The 20,557-nt window shown below is 36.5% G+C and overlaps 1 protein-coding gene across 3 annotated transcripts in view; it reads right to left on the reverse strand.

Annotated features, from left to right (window-relative positions):
* The window catches only part of LOC121734363 (protein fem-1 homolog CG6966), a 96,392-nt gene that overhangs the window by 15,110 nt on the left and 60,725 nt on the right, over positions 1–20,557 (reverse strand). For 2 of the 3 annotated variants that reach the window (XM_042124911.1, XM_042124910.1), the window contains exon 1: positions 18,534–18,659. The exons of the other annotated variant lie outside the window; for it this stretch is intronic. The gene's annotated coding sequence lies outside the window, so the exon portion shown is untranslated. Of the gene's footprint in view, positions 1–18,533; positions 18,660–20,557 lie in introns of those variants that run through there. 3 annotated transcript variants of the gene reach the window in all.

Consider the following 20,557-nt stretch of genomic DNA (forward strand, 5'->3'; position numbering starts at 1 on the left):
GGCTCTCATAGAATAAACGTGATTTTTTTGTCATTTTTTGCTCTATATCAATAATGGCAACAGGTAGGTACTTGATTTTTTCTCAAAGTCCTTAATTATATGCGTACTTTATTATTTATTAAAAATATTAAAATAATATACAAAATTAAGGGGGGCTTCCACACAAAAAACACATTTTTGTTTGCTCTATAACGGTACGGAACCCTACGTGCATGAGTCCGACTCGCACTTGGCCGATTATTTACTTTAACGCGGCGTCACCTTAATAGTCTACACTATAATCGAATCACAGCTAATCGTTCCGTTTCGTCGGCGCGTCGGGCGGCCTTGCGTTTCGCGAGAACGTGACCGCGTCTCCTCACGTTTTCGTTAGTCACGAGTTCGGCTTTTACGGCTTCGGTCGGCTCGACAGCTACGTATCCGTAATGGGCGACCGCCCAGGGCGCCGGATGTAAAGAGGCGCTGAAGGCAAACAAAAGGGGTGCCAATTTTTTCAGCAATACCAGCATCCTGGGCTCCGAAAACGCTAAACCCGGCACTGAAATTAAGAGGAGTGCTCTGAATACATTTGATGATGATGTGACATTTCATTAAGGGCCCGCTTCACGTTAACCATGATCCGTGACCATGATTACGAAGCTGTTGAACATGCACAATCGACGGGCTTTGACAGCCGAATATGCCTCTTTACACGTTCGTAATCTATTTTTTAAGGTTGGTTTTTTAAGGTTGGAGAGGCCGCAACATACAGGATTTAATTAATTATGCATATTGTTTACTGGTGTGATGAGAACCATGAAGAATTGTGTCGCGCGCGCGATAAAATAGGCAAAAAAAGAAACAGCGAAAAGTTTACAGACGTTAATAAAACATTAAATTATAATTATTATCTCTTCTCTCCTTGTTTTCCCATGACAAAGTTCTCTTTGACGGACATAGTCAAATATATATTCGTCTATAATTACCCGCAATCGACTTCGTATGAGCTATTAAGTTGGCAATCATTGTTATCCATCATATGCCAGCGTGAAAGACAGGTCCGGATTTAGCACTACCAGCGCCCTGGACAAGATTTCTTCGGCGCCCAGGGTGCCGATAGCGCTGAAAAATTGGCGCCCCTTTTGCCTTTAGCGCCCCTTTTTATCCGACGCAGCGTCGCACCCCCCTAACGTCGCTACTGGTGAAAGAAGGGCTCTACGCACACACAGACATACTGACTCGGCCAAAATCATTACTATTATTATCGCCGTAGTCGGTATAATTTGGCATTGTTACACCCAACTTAAACACTATTACAATACCTAAATAGGTAATTCGCAATTATTTTAATTAATAAAATATTTAAATACTAGCTGTTGCCCGCGACTTCGTCCGCGTGGATTTCAGTTTATAGCGCGCGATGTCAACAAAATTTGTGTCAAATTTAAAAACTTTTTAAAACCCTGCTAAGTGGCGAATTAATTTTCATCGATATTTTCATGGAAATAAGATATTTTTCCACCTCAAAATATGTCCTTTCTCAGACTCAAGAATAACTGTGTACAAAATTTCATTGCAATCGGTTCAGTAGTTTTGGCGTGAAAGCGAGACAGACAGACAGACAGAGATACTTTCGCATTTATAATATTAGTATGGATAGTATGGACTAGCTGTTGCCCGCGACTTCGTCCGCCTGGACTTTAGTTTAAGTATATAGTTTTTCCCGTACATTGTTTCGATTGAGTCGTTTACGCGCAAATCAGAAGAGTATATTGTGTGGGAACCGCACTTTTTTCCGGGACTAAAAACATTCCTTGTCCCAGATTCAAATTAGTATCTCCAATCTCCATGCCAAATTTCATCAAAATAGATTAATAGCTTAGGCGAGAATCATAAAAGTTTATTGTGCGGGAACCGTATATTTTTCGGGATAAAAAGTATCCCTTGTCCTTTCCCGAGACTGAAAGTATTGCCATACCAAATTTCATCAAAATATATTGATTAGTTTAGGCGATAATCATAAAAGTTTATTGTGCGGGAACCGTACATTTTCCGGGACAAAATAAAAAATTAGTATTCCTTGTCCCTTCCCGAGACTCAAAGTATCTCCATACCAAATTCCATCAACATAGATTGAATAGTTTACGCGCAAATCATACAAGTATATTGTACAGTAACCGTACATTTTTCCGGAACTAAATGTATCCTATGTTCTTTTTCGGGACTCAAAGTATCTTTGTACCTGCCATTGTAGCAAAATGAGTCCAGCCGTTTACGCGTGATGTCGTGACCGCGCGAAATACAACGTTCCGCGCAGCTTCGCCCGCGTAACTTAGATATTTCACAGACAAATTAGTCCAAAAAAATAGCCTATGATCTTTCACGTGGTCTACTTCTTATCTGTGCCAAATTACAGAAATATTTCCCTAGTAGTTCGTTTCCCTTTCAAATAATTTCCCCCGTTTTTTTCCACATTTTCATCAATTTCTTCGCCCCTATTAGTCTTAGCGTAATTAAATATAGCCTATAGCCTTCCTCGATAAATGGGCTATCTAACACTGAAAGAATTTATGAAATCGGACCAGTAGTTCCTGAGATTAGCGCGTGCAAATAAGCCATTTTAAATAATTTCTTCCGTTTTTCCACACTTTCCCCTATTTCTTCGCTTCTATTAGTCTTAGCGCAATAAAATATAGCCTATAGCCTTTCTCGATAAATAGGCTATCTAACACTGAAAAAATTATTCAAATCGGACCAGTAGTTCCTGAGATTATCGCGTTCAAATAAGCCCTTTCAAATAATTTCCCCCCATTTTTTCCACACTTTCCTCTATTTCTTCGCTCCTATTAGTATTAGCGTGATAAAATATAGCCTATAGCCTTCCTCGATAAATGGGCTAGCTAACACTGAAAGAATTTTTCAAATTGGACCAGTAGTTCCTGAGATTAGCGCGTTCAAACAAACAAACAAACTCTTCCCAATTATAATATTAGTATAGATGATAGTCTATACACCTGTCCTTGATGTTAAACAATTATAAAATTATAATTTCGATTTCAAAACACATAAATTGCGAATTCCAGTACCCATGCTATGAATTAAGAGTTAACGATGCTTTGAACTAAGGTTGGGTTGCACCAACTAACTTTAACTGTAACTTTAGCTATAACTTTAACTACAATGCAAAATGTCAAACCTTTGGTTAAAGTTAAAAATGGACGCCATCAAGACGCCATATTAACCATAACCATAGAGCTCGACAAGGTTTTAAATGCACGTGGCGAAAAAAGGAACTAACGCTGTCATCATACAAAAGCGCCATTTTTAACAGTTTTCCTTTACCAGCAGCGCCCCCGCCCACGTTCATTTATAACCTTGTTTGACCAGCTGTCATCTGTCAATTTCTCCGGTCAAAGTTAAGGTTAAAGTTAAATTTGCCTTAACTATAACCATAACTTTAACCTTAACTTTAACCACGCCTTTGGTGCAACCCAACCTAAATTATTACTAACATAAAGCTCGATTGGGTTAAAATATGACTCTGGATTAAAAGATAGGTTAAACCTATGGTTGGTCATAAAGTCATCAGTGATCACTGATTAGTGATCATCCATATTAGTACATACTAATATTATAAAACTAGCTGTCCCGGTGAACTTCGTGTCACTTTGCAAAGCTTTCCTGGACTTCTACGAATATTTTAAGACTAAAATCAGCCCAATCCGTTGAGCCGTTTTCGAGTTTTAGCGCGACTAACACATTTGGAAATCCATTTTTATATATAAGAAGATCTGTCTGTCTGTCTATTACCTCTTCATGTCCAAACCGCTAAACCGATTTAGCTGGGGACAATAAGTTACTCCCGGAAAATGTACGGTTCCCGCGCAATAAACTAGTTTTGACGCAATGGAACTCCATTCCGCCAAAATAGACGCGGGAGAGCCATGCTTCGGTACGAATGGGCCGGCACGACCGGAGAAATATCACGTTCGCGTTCTCACAGAAAACCGGCGTGAAACAGCGCTTGCGCTGTTTCACGCCGAGTGAGTGAGTTAAATACCGGGGGCCCAATCCCCTACCCTATTCCCTTCCCTATCCTCCCCCTATTCCCTTCCCTTCCCATCCCTACCCTCCCCTATTACCCTATTTCCTCTTAAAAGGCCGGAAACGCACCTGCAGCTCTTCTAATGCTGCGAGTGTCCATGGGCGACGGAAGTTGCTTTCCATCAGGTGACCCGTTTGCTCGTTTGCCCCCTTATTTCATTTTGAAAAAAAAAAATGTTCGTCGCGCGGGAACCGTACATTTTTGCGGGCGTCATCCTAGACTCATCTAGTAGTTCATAATGTGCCTTTTATTTGTATTTTTGTCGGCCGCAGTCACGTGCCGCAAGGATCGGAAAGCAACTATAGGCTGTGTCTGCGACTAAACAGACGAACAAACAAGTTCAACGTTCTAAATACAGTTTTGTTGCATGCCAATTTAGAACTGACTCATTTGAATTGAGATTTTGCAGAACTATATGGAACATGTTAAGGTGGTTATACACCTTAGCAAAAGCATGCTACACGCAAATTGTGAAAAAGGGTAAATATTCGCACCGGATTTTGCTTGATGTTTGCCTGACTTTTTAAATCAAAAATATGATTTATGCTTAATGAATAAACATATTATGTATAATATGAAATGTTTGCCAAGAATTGAATAATAATTAACAGGACATTTCTAGTCATTTTAAGAAAATGTTACAATAGTAACGAAAACATTTTATGTATGTAACATAGATATAAAAAATCGCTTAGAATGGATTTAAAGATTCAATAAAAATAAGGTTAACCACCAGATCGTTATATCGTTAGAACTAATATAATAATTTGTTAGTTTGTAATCATAATATCTTCCCTTGGCCTTGATTTTAATACTGTCATAATTTCCGTGGTACCTATCATTACCGACACTTGTCATGTTTCGGTTAAAAAACTTTAAAATTAGGTTGAAAATAAGACTTTGTTGTTGAATGTATACTTATTGTACACTCTTCTCGGTTATACGCTAGAAATAAGAATGTATAAGCACCATATTTCCTCAATCAATGACGACATAACACATAATATTACTAGACATAATATATATCTAGTGTCTGGTAATACATATTAATGGCACAATGTATATTACTAATAATTATTAAAGGTTGGCGTACGTGCTCTTACATAATAGCCTAAAATTCCACTGGCCTCAAACGATTTAAGGATGATTTAGATTCGTCTGCTTCTCGAGATCATCAAATATTGACTCGTTAATTGTCAAGTACATTATGCCGGATATCGTCAGCATCATACGAAAGACAAATATTATTCTCGCTGTTCAGATTATGAACTAACATTTATGAACTTTATTTTCATAGTTCCACGTCCATAATACTAGCAGATCATAATATTTGTACTCTAGTAGATAATATTCGTACAGTATTACTGTCGAACGTGGGTTAGATATTATGTAAAAGCGCATTTAAGAAAGTTCTCCTGATGGCAGATGGCAAGTGTAAGAAAATTATTATTGCCAGTTTTCGAAAGCACAAAGCCACCAGAGGGTGAATGGTATCAATCGAGTCTGCGCCAAGCAGTAAAAGAAATACCGAAACCCTTCTTTAAAAGAAAATGTACCTCAGAAACCTGTAATATTATCTTCACTGAACAAAGCTGCGTCTTAACTCTTATTTGACCCTCTTCACTCAAACTTCAAGCTCGCCCAATCGTGCCGAAAATCCACGTGTAAGCACCAAGCTTAAACTAGTGATTAATATTATGTTTTCAATAAAAACTTTAGCACATATTATTTAGGGTTGAATTTGGTTCATTACAACGAATAAACATTTCAACACTTGACATCAAAATTAATGACTTTGTTGTGGATTTCGTAAACGTTATATAACGAATACATAAGACCTTGGGTCTGATCAGGTGACCTATGAAGGAGCCGTTAATGATTTTAAACTTAAGGAAAAACTTAAAAAGTAATGATTTTATTAGTCTATACTCTATATTATAGATTCACTAGTAGCGTCTAGAGTCTAGACTCAAGGTTACTAAACCGATTTTAATAAATATATGTCAAATGTCAATCAATGGATTTGTTTAAATGTTGTAAATTAATCCGTCCATCGTTAGTATCGCAGACACAATAGATTTTCAATTGTTATGCTGGCAGCCGGCTGCCGCTTGGGGATTAAGCTATATAATTAAGGATAGGTTGGTTGAGCCACAAATACAAAATAATACGAGTACTTTTGATTACGTTGAGTACGAGTATTATTTTCTAATTTATCGAATGTTTGACGTTGCACCGAATATTTGAGCGTGTGTAGACGCTTTAATACAAGATTAATATCACTGTAATATTTTAGTTCAATTTATGATTACTTATGGCATTAATCATAAGCATTTATTTGCAAAGAACACATTTAGGCACATTATAATTTACATAACATTAAATTATGTATTAATATTTACAAGATTGTCTGTACTCGGTACACTCAACACTCAAAGTACAGTCGGATGTATTCCAAGCTAAACATAGTCAACCTTATTCCTTGGCAATAAAGTTCAAAAGTGGTAAACCGATGAATCTACTATTGTACAATCAGGTCTCGAGTACATGTTACGTTAATATTTCTAAATCTATTTAATATTGAGCAAGTCTAACACTAAAATCGAGTGTAAGATTTGCAAACACTAGGTTTCGTGATACGTAGGAAATTATATACAGTGTGTAACAAAAATAAGTGATAATACTTTAGGGTGTGTACGTGTTCCTTGTAGAGAGTTCACTGTGAAAGTAGCAGCTCTGAAAGACGAAATTTTTCACTTTTGTATGGGCAAGGGCCCGATCGTCACGAGTTTCCCCATACAAAAGTGAAAAAAAAATTTTTGGTCTTTCAGCGCTGCTACTTTCACAGTGAACTCTCTACAAGGAACACGTACACACCCTTAAGTATTATCACTATTTTTTGTTTAACGTGATTTTTCAAACATTTTTTGCTCGGTATCAATGATAACAACAGGTAGGCACTTGAAATGTACACAAAATACTCAGCTGTATTTATATTTTAATATTTAATAATATAATTTAAATAAAATCCATACTAATATTATAAATGCAAAAGTGTGTCAGTCTGTCCGTCTGTCTGTCTGTTACCTCTTCAGGCTTAAACCGCTGAACCGATTTTGCTGAAATTTGGCATGGAGATACCTTGAGTCCCGGGAAAGGACATAGGAGAGTTTTTATCCCGGAAAAATGTACGGATCCGGTGCGATAAACAAATTTCGGCGCAACGGAGTTGCGGGGGTCCTCTAGTAAATAATAAAGGGCGGCTCCCATACAAAAAAAACACAATTTTTACTATTCTTGCTGGTATTGGTACGGTACCCTTCGTTTTTTTTTTTTTATGAAATAAGGGGGCAAACGAGCAAACGGGTCACCTGATGGAAAGCAACTTCCGTCGCCCATGGATACTCGCAGCATCAGAAGAGCTGCAGGTGCGTTGCCGGCCTTCTAAGGGGTAATAGGGGAGGGTAGGGATGGGAAGGGAATAGGGGAGGGTAGGGTAGGGAAGGGAAAAGGGTAGGGGATTGGGCCTCCGGTAAACTCACTTACTCGGCGAAACACAGCGGAAGCGCTGTTTCACGCCGGTTTTCTGTGAGGACGTGGTATCTCTCCGGTCGAGCCGGCCTATTCGTGCCGAAGCATGGCTCTCCCACATCAAAGCACTTCGTGCGCGAGTCCAACTCGCACTTGGCTGATTTTTTAGTAATTTGTGGTTAAACAAAAATAAGAATGTATTACATCTCTATCTAGCATTTCTAGCATAAGCACTTACTATTATTATAAGGTAAGCCTTATTGGGGTACTGTAGCTCTATCATGAGTTAAAAGCTATATTAGATATATCGATACTCGATACCGACTACGGAAATATTTAGTGTGGCGATTTTAGTTCCGCAAGTGACCGCTAGAGGCGCTGTAGAATTTGCCATACTAAATATTTACGTAGTCGGTATCGGGTATCGATAAATACTATAGCTTTAAACTCATGGTAGAGCTACTAAATACTTTTTGAAGAAAACGCTTATTTGCAGAGTTTATGAGTTTTTATCTTTTAAACACAAAAAACAAATCAATTCTCACCCTTGAAAGTGTGTGAAATTGTTTGAAACAAGCGAATGTTTTTGAATCTTGTTTTTAACATTGCACTGTAGACTGTAGGTAAGTACCAAAAAAATGTCGTGCCTTTTCAACATTTTAACAAAAACTGTTTAGACATGACTATTAGGGTACTGAGAGTGAACTACGAAACCCAAAATAGGTTAAAAACTCTCGACATTGGACTTAATAGCGGAAGAGAAATAATAATAATAAAAGTTGCTGAGATCGTAACAGCCAAATATTAAGGGTGGGTAATGGCACAGTATTACAATATGGGTTGCCCTAACTTTACTTTAACTCGGTATAACTTTACGATACGACGTCGTGTCGTGTTTTTGTGTCCTGGCCCTTAGCCAAAGCCATAGGCTATCTTATCGCGTGTCTACATTATAAGTAGCCTAAGTTGCCTAGAGCCTTTCTCCTTTCGAAAGGAAAGCTGTGACCTATATGTTACTGGCTCGATGCAGATTTCTAATGTCTGTTCATATGAAGGATGCATAATACGTGGGAGAGCCATGCTTCGGCACGAATGGGCCGGCTCGACCGGATAAATACCACGTTCTCACAGAAAACCGGCGTGAAACGGCGCTTGCGCTGTGTTTCGCCGAGTGAGTGAGTTTACCGGAAGCCCAATCCCCTACCCTATTCCCTTTCCTACACTCCCCTATTCCCTTCCCTACCTTCCCCTATTACCCTATTCCCTCTTAAAAGGCCGGCAACGCACATGCAGCTCTTCTGATGCTGCGAGTGTCCATGGGCGACGGAAGTTGCTTTCCATCAGGTGACCCGTTTGCTCGTTTGCCCCCTTATTTCATTAAAAAAAAAAATAAATCATTTGAAACTTTATAACACACTCTAATCAATTCAGAATCAATCAATTACATAAATAACATCAATCGGATACTTCCAAGAAATATTATGTAATACGCGATGGTCTTACAGATTATTTTTGTTTGATTATTATTGCTTCTGGTCGTGTGAAAGATTAAATATAATCCATACTAATATTATAAATGCGAAAGTGTGTTTGTCTGTCTGTCCGTCCTGTCTGTCTGTCTGTTACCTCTTCACGCCCAAACCGCTGAACCGATTTGGCTAAAATTTGGCATGGAGATACTTTGAGTCCCGGGAAAGGACATAGGATAGTTTTCATCCCGGAAAAATGTACGGTTCCCGCGCGATAAACGAGTTTTGGCGCAGCGGAGTTATAACTAGTTGACGCCCGCAACTCCGTTGCGCCAAAATTCGTTTATAGCGCGGGAACCGTACATTTTTCTGGGATAAAAACTATCCTATGTGATATGTCTTTTCTCGGAACTCAAAGTATCTCCATGCCTTTCAGCAAAATGGGTTCAGCGGTTTGGGCGTGAAGAGGTAACAGATGGACAGACAGACACACTTTCGCATTTATAATATTAGTATGGAAGTATGGATTCGTTTTTTGATAAAAAATAAACCTAGTGCGGACGACTATAATGCTACTAATATAAAATCACGTACAAACCGCGCAATAAAAATGAATAAACGGTTCGCTACAATTTTTGTTATCATTTGTATCAACACAAATTGATATGATGTAAATGCGACCTCCTACGGAAACTCTTGTTCGTTTACCGACTTCCTACTTTCATTGTCCCCTTTCCGCTAACTTTGATTTCCTTATACCTTATTTTTGTGGTGTGATATAATTTATTTTTGTGGTGTGATATAATTTATTTTTGTGGTGTGATATAATTTATAAATAACAAAAAAATCACAAGGACAATCACAAAACAGCTTTTACTAGATTGAATTACACGTGTGGTTTGAACTTTGAAAAGATAAAATTTGCCAAGGTTCTTCGAAACTTCAAAATGAATAATTTTCAATATTATAGCAGCTAATACTAGTTAGTATCCATTTTGCTTTTTTTTTACGAAATAAGGGGGCAAACGAGCAAACGGGTCACCTGATGGAAAGCAGCTTCCGTTGCCCATGGGCACTCGCAGCATCAGTAGAGCTGCAGGTGCGTTGCCGGCCTTTTAAAAGGGAATAGGGTAATATGGGAGGGTAGGGAAGGGAATTGGGCCTCCGGTAAACTCACTCGCTCAGCGAAACACAGCGCAAGCGCTGTTTCACACCGGTTTTCTGTGAGAACGTGGTATTTCTCCAGTCGAGCCGGCCCATTTGTGCCGAAGCATGGCTCCCACGTAGCTGAAATCTGGCATAGATATAATTTAAGTTCCGGGATAGGACATGGGGTATTTTTTATCCGGGAAAAATGTACGGTTTCCGCGCTATAAACGAATTTTGGCGCAACGGAGTTGCGGACGTCATATAGATTGTTTTAAATACTACACTCATAAAAAATATAAATTCGGCACTGGTACACCGTGCTTAAACAAAAAAAAGTAAGTGCAGAAAGTAAGTTAACCTTCGATTCTAAAAATAAATGGCGACAATCATCAGAAAGTGCAATTATCGTAATTGTTTATCTATTTCCCGGCCACCGGGTCAGTGGCTGCCGACAGAAAGTCAAACAATTGATATAGAGCAGGGTTTCTCAAAGTGGGGTACGCGAACCCCTACGGGTTTGCCATTCGACGTCAGGGGGTTCGCGACAAGATTTACGTAATGGTGGCAACAGGAGTCATTCATAGAAATGTCCGTAGATGAAACTCTTCAAGCTGATTTCAAAAGGATGAGGATGATGACATCATTCGTTTTCACCTTTAACAGGGGTTCGTGGAGCCGAAAGTATACAAAATATAGAGAAATGAATGATATAGAGAAATGAATGAGTAACTTCCTCCGAGGATTTTTTTCAGTTTTTTAGTTTAGTGCCTGACCGACGACTTAATATTTGCTCTTAGAGAATAGCACTGGTGTTTGACCACTTCCAGACAGACACTTCCAAGTTCCAACAGATTCTCCATACTCTGGGCCTGTTTCACCACTTCCGTGCCTTCAAGTGCCGGATAGGCTATTCACCACTTAACTTGACAGGTATGGAGAAGGTCACAAAATGTTGTGGATAGCCTGTCCGGCACTTTATCAGGAAGTGGTTAAACAGGACCTTAAACTATTATTTATTAGTAAAGGAGTCGCGCTGCTGCCGCACTGCTGGCGACTCAATGTGAAGGCAAATACCAATCTTCAAGCTGACATCGCCTAGTATTGAGGAACCGTTTGCAGTCAAAGGCCATATTGTGACAACCGCCAATACCGCTACATCATTACACTATAACTGTACATAGGGTTAGCAAAACTGTTAAATGTTTATTTATATAATATATCATATTAAACAAGATAGTGTGTCCGTCTGTGGTAAACAAAACTATATACGCAAGAGTTGAGAGCAACATCGCGAATTTCATGATTTTAGCAAAATATCTCATCGTGACTTTAGCTATATCTTGCAGAAAAAATGTTTTTTTGAGCCCTAATACTAGTTATAGATAGATAGTTTGAGCCCTATACCAGTGCCATCCCCTTATCTCTCATGGCTAGTCTACGAAAAATAAAAACTAAGGAATCGTAACTCCCATACTATTACCGTTTTAAATTTGGTTCGTTTTGATCTGTCATGGAACGTCAGCCTAGTACCGCTCAAGGTCACCTAAATATTGCAAATGTATTGAAATGTGTACCTAAGGTACACTTTTTTGACAAGTATTGTGGAGCATGTTTTTTGACGGAGTTACTTTTCTTTAGTTTTTATTATTCGTAGTTGCTAGTATACTCTTAGAGTTTCAGAACACGCTCATTTTATACTAAAGTGCTCCATTTTAAATGAACGTGGACGGAGCGCTACTGGTAAAGGAGAAGTGTCAAAAATGACGTTTTTGTATGACAGTGCTGTACTACTATTTAAATATTTACTCTCCCTTTCATAAATATGAACAGCGAAAAAGATGGCAATATGGTACAGACTTAACTTGGCGCAATTTGCGTTTCAACCATCATTAGGGCCATACAAAATACACAGGTCCCGTTTTATGCCCTAGGCTCTGGAAACCAGTTTTACGAGTCCCTTTAAGTTGCAACAAAACCGACAACATCAACTCATGTGTAAAATAGGCTTTCTAAATGATCTTGCTCAATAAAATAACAAGGCAGTTTATTTACCTGGGCCTCTATCATGAGCTCTTAAAGCCAGCCAGAATACTGACTGGCTCGCATTTTGGTACCATGACCTCTATTTTCCAGCCAGTCAGTGGTCACGTGACACAAAACTCACTTCTCCATTGTTAACTGAGTAATAATTTCGTATCATTTGGTATCATGACAACACTTCTGACATAAGCTCGCTTGCTTTTACGTCAAATACAGCAATTCAATAAACACCAACCAACGAGTAGCTTTTACTGAATAGTTTACATTTTAGTAATTTTATTTATCAATATTACATACTTTTTAGTCTTAAATTATATTGCTATTTAGTTGGTTAGTTACTTAATAAGTTATATTTTAGTCTGTAGCATATATTTTAGTGAAAATAATTCGTTATTAAAACCAAAAAACTTAACATTCGAAGTGTCCAAATTTTTGGAAAACGATTAAGTATTCTCAAGTTAATCACGAACTGATACATAAGTAAAGACGTAGAGACCTTAGTAATCCATTTAGTGTTAGTGAGGTTTCAGAATAATAACATAAGTGAGGTGTAGTAAGTATACCTATATGTCTAGTCAACAATAAGGTTTGCATTTGTGCGATGAGCTAAGACTGCATTGATTTAGTACACAAGAAACACATACAAGGTATAAGGAACACAAGTGTTGTGTATAATTACTGTAAAACAAGTATGAATTTTCACCAAAAACCTACAGGTACAATCTTATAGTTGCATTGTAGGTTTTTGTGTTATTTCACAAACTATTTCCTTGTAAACCTGAAGTATTTTGGTATATGCATGATAAACACTGCACCAAAGAGGTAAATAATTCAATATTACTTACTTTTAACAAGAATTTTCAGAACACAACCTTTTAACCTTTAGATGTATGTATAACATGCTCCGGATAAACATTGACACACCTAAACTACTAGAAAAGTTAAATAATTGATATGATATTATCAATCCCAATTAGAAACCCAATTAGCTAAATTCTCATATGAGCACTTTTTCATTTATAACTTCTTCTCTTGACGACAATATGGTATTATATGATGGGAATAGTGTAAATCACTAAATTTTACTCAAAAACAAAAACCTACATTATAGTACTTTTCCAAAAAAGACTTACTTAATAAGAATTGCATAACAAACATATGGAACTTATTGTTCATAAAACATAATATTATCATAGGAACATATATTATTATGTATTACCAAAAATACTTTTGTACTTACCTCAATAATAATAATAAGTATTAGTTTTATATTAAATTAAAACTTACTATGTACTTCTTAGGAACCTATCTTAGGAGCATTTCGTACAATCTTTTGATTGCAGTAGGTCTTTGTGTTATTTCACAAACTATTTCCTTGTAAACCATGCATGATAAACGCTGCACCAAAGAGGTAAATTCAAAGGTATTACTTTCTCAATAACAAGAATTTTGAGAACACAACCTTTGAAACTTTAGATTCAAGTATATTCACGAATAAATATTGACACACACACATACACCTAAACTACTAGAAAAGTTAAATCATTGATAATATAAAATCCAAATTAGCTAAATTCTCATATGCACTTTTTCATTTATAACTTCTCTTGACTACAATATGATATAATATACAATGGGAATAGTCACTAAAACTCAAAAATATAATCCTACATTACTTATAGTACTTTTTCCAAAAAGACATAACAAAAATTGCATAACAAACATACTTATTGTTCATAAAACATAATATTTTCATTGGAACTTATATTATTATTACCAAAAATTCTTTTGTACCTCAATAATAATAATATTAGTTTTATATTACTTATTACATTAAAATTTAAAATACATGAGGACTTTAGTAAGTCCTCATGTATTATACATTTTAAAAAGATGTGGTCGTTTTAGGGACCTATCAGACAGAGTGGTCACGCGTTGAAGCATTTGCGTTGGAGCAGTCAGTGTGTGACTGAGGAGCAATTCTAACACATTCAGAACTCCTCCTGTGTGAGTATATAGAGATACTCACACGGGAGGCATTCTACAACATAATACAACACAAAGAACACAAAACCCTTGACCGCTCTCTGTCTGAGATATCCCAGGCAATTTCCCATAGTTGCAACTTGCAATGCAGTTTCTAATTGTTATTGGTTTGCCAGATTTGCAGATTTCCGCTGTATAAATATTTTTAGAAGTATAATATAAAAGAGATTTAACACTTGCCTATCTGATACTAGGTTGATAATAAGGTGTAAGACAAATGTAGTACCTATTGATGAAAGCCGTGTATGAATATGTATCTAAGGTAGGTATATTTAAGTGAGAAAATAAATGAAAAAACATTTAAAAACGAGTATTTATTAAATTTCTTTTAATTAAAGCTTTTGAGTGAATATATATTATCTTCCTAGGACTTCGTCATCATTACACTTGCTATTCTTTATTATAAAATGTAGTACTTATAGTATCTCAGTGTTAGCAATCATCCTTTATCCTGAAAAATATTTGGTTCAGCGTACACAGTACTAATAATGTAAAATGCCTTACAAGGCACAAAAAGGGGATTATTAAACTTATAAATTGCCTGTTTATGTTACAATAATACCTATTTGAAAGCTCAAAAAAACGTAGGTGTTCAAGAATGAGTTCAAGTTCAACAAACTATGTTCAACTCATGACATCAACTCTGTTGTAATGCATGTAATTGTAATCCACAAGTTTGATGCATTTCTAAGACTTTTTCATGGTAGATTATTTAGCGTAGGTATCAAGTAGGTATAGGATATAATAAACTTATCAATTTCTTGCATAAAACATAATCTCTATAAACTTAATAACAATATCCAATTATCTTTTTTTTTTGTCTCCTTCTTCTTCTCTTTTTTAATTGCCGACTCAGTTAGTTGCCAATGTCAGAGAATTCTTTCTCCTCTAGATCGCCATGCTTGTGATAATATAAACATGAAGGAGTGTTATTTTCTCAGTGTTTTCATAAAGGGCTTATAAAATACCAAAAGATATAAATAAAACCATTTACACATTTATAATAATTACCTTTAAATACAATAAATCGGTGCAAAAGTAACTATTCCTACATTGACCACGTTTTATATTAGAAAATAGTATATTTTATAATAAAAAATATTAATCTTTTTTTAAACTATATTTTCATCTTGATTTACAATTTTTCCGTTAGTCGTTATGGCTAAGCCATTTCAATTCCTAAAAAAAAAAACAATTCCGTTAGTCAAATTTGACGTTCGTGTTTGACATTTCTTAATCCAGTTCAGAGACAAATATTACAGGTTAAAACCATTGAGAAGTAAAAGTGCACATGATACGGAAACATAACCATTCACTTTACAACTGTTTACATACCTGCACGGATTAGCTCAGGTTTTGACAAAGTTAATGATAGGGGGGCTGCTCAGAAAATTAAATGTCTCTTGTATTTTAAACCGACTTCCAAAAGGTTCTATCTTCAGCTGAGGATATTTCTAAGAGTTTTAAGTTTGACTGCTTTTTTTCCCCATTTATACAAAAGACTGTAATCAGATTCCAGAATACATGATAACCGCATCCAAATTAAATAGGAAATGGGTTAAAAATAATACTGTGTTTTTTGCACAACTTCAGGCATTAAAAAACTCTGACAATATGGTAACGCAGATTGCAAAGAATTTTTCTTATGGAAAATTCTTTGCAATATATGCTCAATTGCTAAAATTTTGATACGCTGCACAAATGCAGAAATTTTGATGCGCTGCACAAATGCAGAAATTTTGATGCGCTGCACAAATGCTAAAATTAAGATGCGCTGCACAAATACTAAAATGTTGATGCGTAGCACAAATGCTATGCGATACATTGCATTATGTTTGTCATTTTGTTTCTCTGGCGTTGTTAAGAGTTAAGACTGTGAAATACAGATCTACAAGGATACATTGATGACGTTGTAATGGGGGCGTGGATGCAGATTACTCAAAAAAACACTAGCCTCAATTTTATAGTGTATAATGCTACAGAAAGCATTTTGATACAAGAATTCGTTCCAATCAATTGTAATCTAAATGAAAGCAGAAAATAGTTTTGTTATTATTCGTGGTTTCTTTTAGCGTTGTCATAAACGACTCTTTGATCTTTCCTCCGATAGATTATCATGAATTATTATGATTCTGAGTGATTGTAAACGGTAAACTTAAACTTTGCTTGCAAAATAGTTATCTACCTACCTAGGCTTATACCTATGATATTTGTATGAAGGCTCAATCTACGGATTTGGCAGAATTTTGCAATACGCTTGCGAAATCCCGACTATTCTGAGAAGGCTTACATCAATAACATTTAAGACATGATTCTTGCTCATGCCTAGTCCGGATGCTCACTAAACCTATTTCGATTGTAATGGGCCAAGAGATAGAGAGAATGATAAAAGGTATCTAGTTCTATTTTAGCTCTATTTGCAGCTTATATTATGTTTGTTTCGAAAATACTAGGAATGCTTATGAGTTAAGACTATTAAAGCGCCAATAATAAGGGGTTGTTTTAAGTTCAAATAACGAGACGTAACACAAAATTGCATGCACTTACTTGGCCGCATTCAGAAAAAAAATTATTCATTTCTTAACTTTAAAGCTAAGGAAAAAATAAGTTTAAGTAACTTAGCCACAGAATATATATTAGTAGTACCAAACTATGGTATACTTAGTAGGCGCAACCTGTAGGTAGAGTGTAAGTTTTTTTGCTTTTGCTTTATAGAATACGAGCTTATACAAATTTTCATCCGCTATTTGAACCCCTTGGGGTTGGAATTTATCATAATCCTTTCTTAGCGGATGCCTGCGTCATAACATCTACCTGCATGCCAAATTTCAGCCCGATCAGTCCAGTGGTTTGGGCTGTGCGTTGATAGATCACTATGTCAATCAGTCAGTCAGTCACCTTTGAGTTTTATATATATAGATTGCACATAAAGAAGCTAACATGCTATAAACTATCACATATAATATATTAAATACTCAATAAAATCAACTTGTGTGCCTATTAAACATTGCTATCGCAATCATATACCGTACTTAAAAACATTTTTTATAAATAAAGTGATTGTTTAATAAAAACTGGCATATATCCTTCAATCGGAGCCTTTTATTTTAATTAAGGTTGCTCCATTTATCGTAGTTTTTATTTTAAATTGTTTTAAGTACATTTTTTACAATCCGGTGTATCACTTTTTGCAAAACTATAAAATGGAAAAATAAAGTTTCCACAAACGAACTTCGAACTTCCTCCTTTTAGGAAGTCGTTTAAAAAGTGGCACATTGAAACGACGACAACACATTGATGATTGAGTTTTTTATATGGACATTAGTTCAAATTCTTTAAATGTGATACATCACATCAAATGTTTACAGGTCTACCAGAATCTGATGGCAAAAAGTGAGAAATTAAATTTACTCTAGCAATGCCGGGGTAATTGAAATAAAACATTTTGATCCTTTTTTTCCTTCTAGCTGCTTATTAGGTGTGTGAAACATGCAAATATAAAAATGTATCCAATGATCAAGGATATTTTTTGAAAATCTGTTGTCAAAATTTTTCATCAGATTCTGGTAAACCTATAATAATACGCATAGCATGGCTGCTATGAAAAGAGTTTATTTCTACAGCAGAATAGACAAAGTTATGCACTTTGTGTATTCTTCTGTAGATGCTGGCCCACTTACGCCAAGCCGAGTTTAAATTAGTCCTATGTTAAAATATGAAATATATGGGGAACAACATTAACCCGTTTATTAAACCTAAAGTTAACTTCCACTTAAAGTGGCGCCAAGTAACTTATTTCCTATTCTATCGCATTTCTACTGTGACCTAGCTAGTAAACAATACTAAAGCATCTGTGGTACCTTTGGACAATATTCAAGCGTCTTTGGACAACTTTCGACCGTGCGCGTGTGGACAATTTACAACCGTCCTTGGACAACTTTTCACTATCTTTGGACAATATTTCACTATTTTTGGACAAATTCAATCGTATTAAAACAAACACCGTCTGGACAAGACAATTTACTATCGTCCTTGGACAGCTTTTCTCTATCTTTCGGCAATTATCCATCATCTTTGGACGATTTCAACTATCTTTGGACAATTTATAACAGTGACCAACTTTGAAGCGGGACAAATTTCAACCACCTTTGGGCAATTCCCCACAATCTTTTAACAATTTTCCACTATCTTTGGACAACTTTAGCCAATCTTACCCAAGCACTGACCCCGTGTTACATGTTTAACATCACTGGCGTGTGACAGACCGACCCAGATCGGGACTGGTCAGTTTCCCAACACAACACTGTTAGTCTGTTACACAACACGACCGGCCGCCGCGAGTAGAGCCGCAGCACTGTCTTTCACCGGCGGGGTTACACAAGAGCGGGGTTACGTAACGAATGCAGTTGGCACAATACGTTTCACCAGCTTTTGGGGCCGTGACTCAGAAGTGCATAACATAATATTATGCTTTGACCCGTGGCCGTGCAACGCGCATAGAGGTGTCAGTCGGATTGGCACTGGGCAGTACATAAATTCCCAAAACGCCTAGGCATTCTTCCGTCTAAATAAATAGATGTAGAGACCATAAGCCCTAACCTAGCCTGTGACCCGTATGCCGTAGATGGATAGAGATGGGCAGATAAATTCAGAAAACTCCTAGGCATTTTTCCGTCTAAATAGATGTATAGAGTCTAGCGCTTATGGTCTTTCCTTTTTTTTATGAAATAAGGGGGCAAACGAGCAAACGGGTCACCTGATGGAAAGCAACTTCCGTCGCCCATGGACACTCGCAGCATCAGAAGAGCTGCAGATGCGTTGCCTGCCTTTTTAAAACGGAATAGGGTAATAGGGGAGGGTAGGGATGGGAAGGGAATAGGGGAGGGTAGGGAAGGGAATAGGGTAGGGGATTGGGCCTCCGGTAAACTCACTCACTCGGCGAAACACAGCGCTAGCGCTGTTTTACGCCGGTTTTCTGTGAGAACGTGGTATTTCTCCGGTCGAGCCGGCCCATTCGTGCCGAAGCATGGCTCTCCCACGTGTATATATATATATATATATATATATATATATATATATATATATATATATATATATATATATATATATATATATATATAATATATAGGCCGAGAGAACAATCGATTTCCAAGAATCCGCGATCGAAGGATTAAATAGTCCGAACAAAGCCAAAAGTTTTTAGTTTGGATGGAGCCCGTTCTTGAGTTATAAATCAAATCAAATCATTTATTTCGGGCATCAGAGGCTTATAATATAACAAATACCTTAAATCTAACATACATACATATTTTATATACATATATTCATAAAACAACGAAAAGTGGCATTGATTTTTATATATAGATTATTAGCTGTCACGGTGAACTTCGTGTCACTTTAAAACCTTCTCTGGACTTCTACGAATATTTTAAGACTAAAATTAGCCCTATCCGTTCAGCCGTTTTCGAGTTTTAGCGTTACTAACACAATTGAAAATCCATTTTTATATATACATATATTCATAAAACCTTCGATCAAATATTCAGAATATTTGATCGAAGCATAAAACAACGAAAAGTGGCATTGATTTTTATATTATATAGATTATCTACACTACTATTATAAAGAGGGAAGATTTGATTGTTTGTTTGTCTTGAATAGGCTCCGATACTACTGGACCGATTTGAAAGATTCTTTTACCATTGGAATCCTACATTAATTCTGCTGAACATCGGCTAAATTTTATTTTGGAAAAAAAATAGGGTTCCGTAAGATATTTGGGATTTTCGGACGCAAGGTGTAAAAAATCAACCAGAAATGTTACTTTATTCGCGTACGCTGCCTAAACTATACAAGATAGAACCATAAAATGTTCTAAGTAATTGTAGATATTTTAAATATCTACAAAAAAGTCCGCGACACACTATACCTATCTATGTTGAGTGAGGCACAATAACCATTTTTTTATTAAAAAATCTTGAAATGTTTTCGGACTACATTTAAATGCCTTTATTTTACTCATGGCATTAATTCTTATCAAAATAAATTATTTCATTACTAAGTACAGTTAATGTAAATATTTGGTCTTTGAATGATTAAAATTGGACGTTTGGTTTTACTGTATGGCGAAATTAAAATATTACGATTTCTGCTGCACGTTGCGAATTGGGCGTCGTCAAGGCGCGCCGCGCGGGTGTGCTCGCCCGGAGAGTCCACGTAAATATTAATTATTATTACC

The sequence above is a fragment of the Aricia agestis genome, chromosome 15, assembly GCF_905147365.1.
Source record: "Aricia agestis chromosome 15, ilAriAges1.1, whole genome shotgun sequence".
NCBI lineage: Eukaryota > Metazoa > Arthropoda > Insecta > Lepidoptera > Lycaenidae > Aricia > Aricia agestis.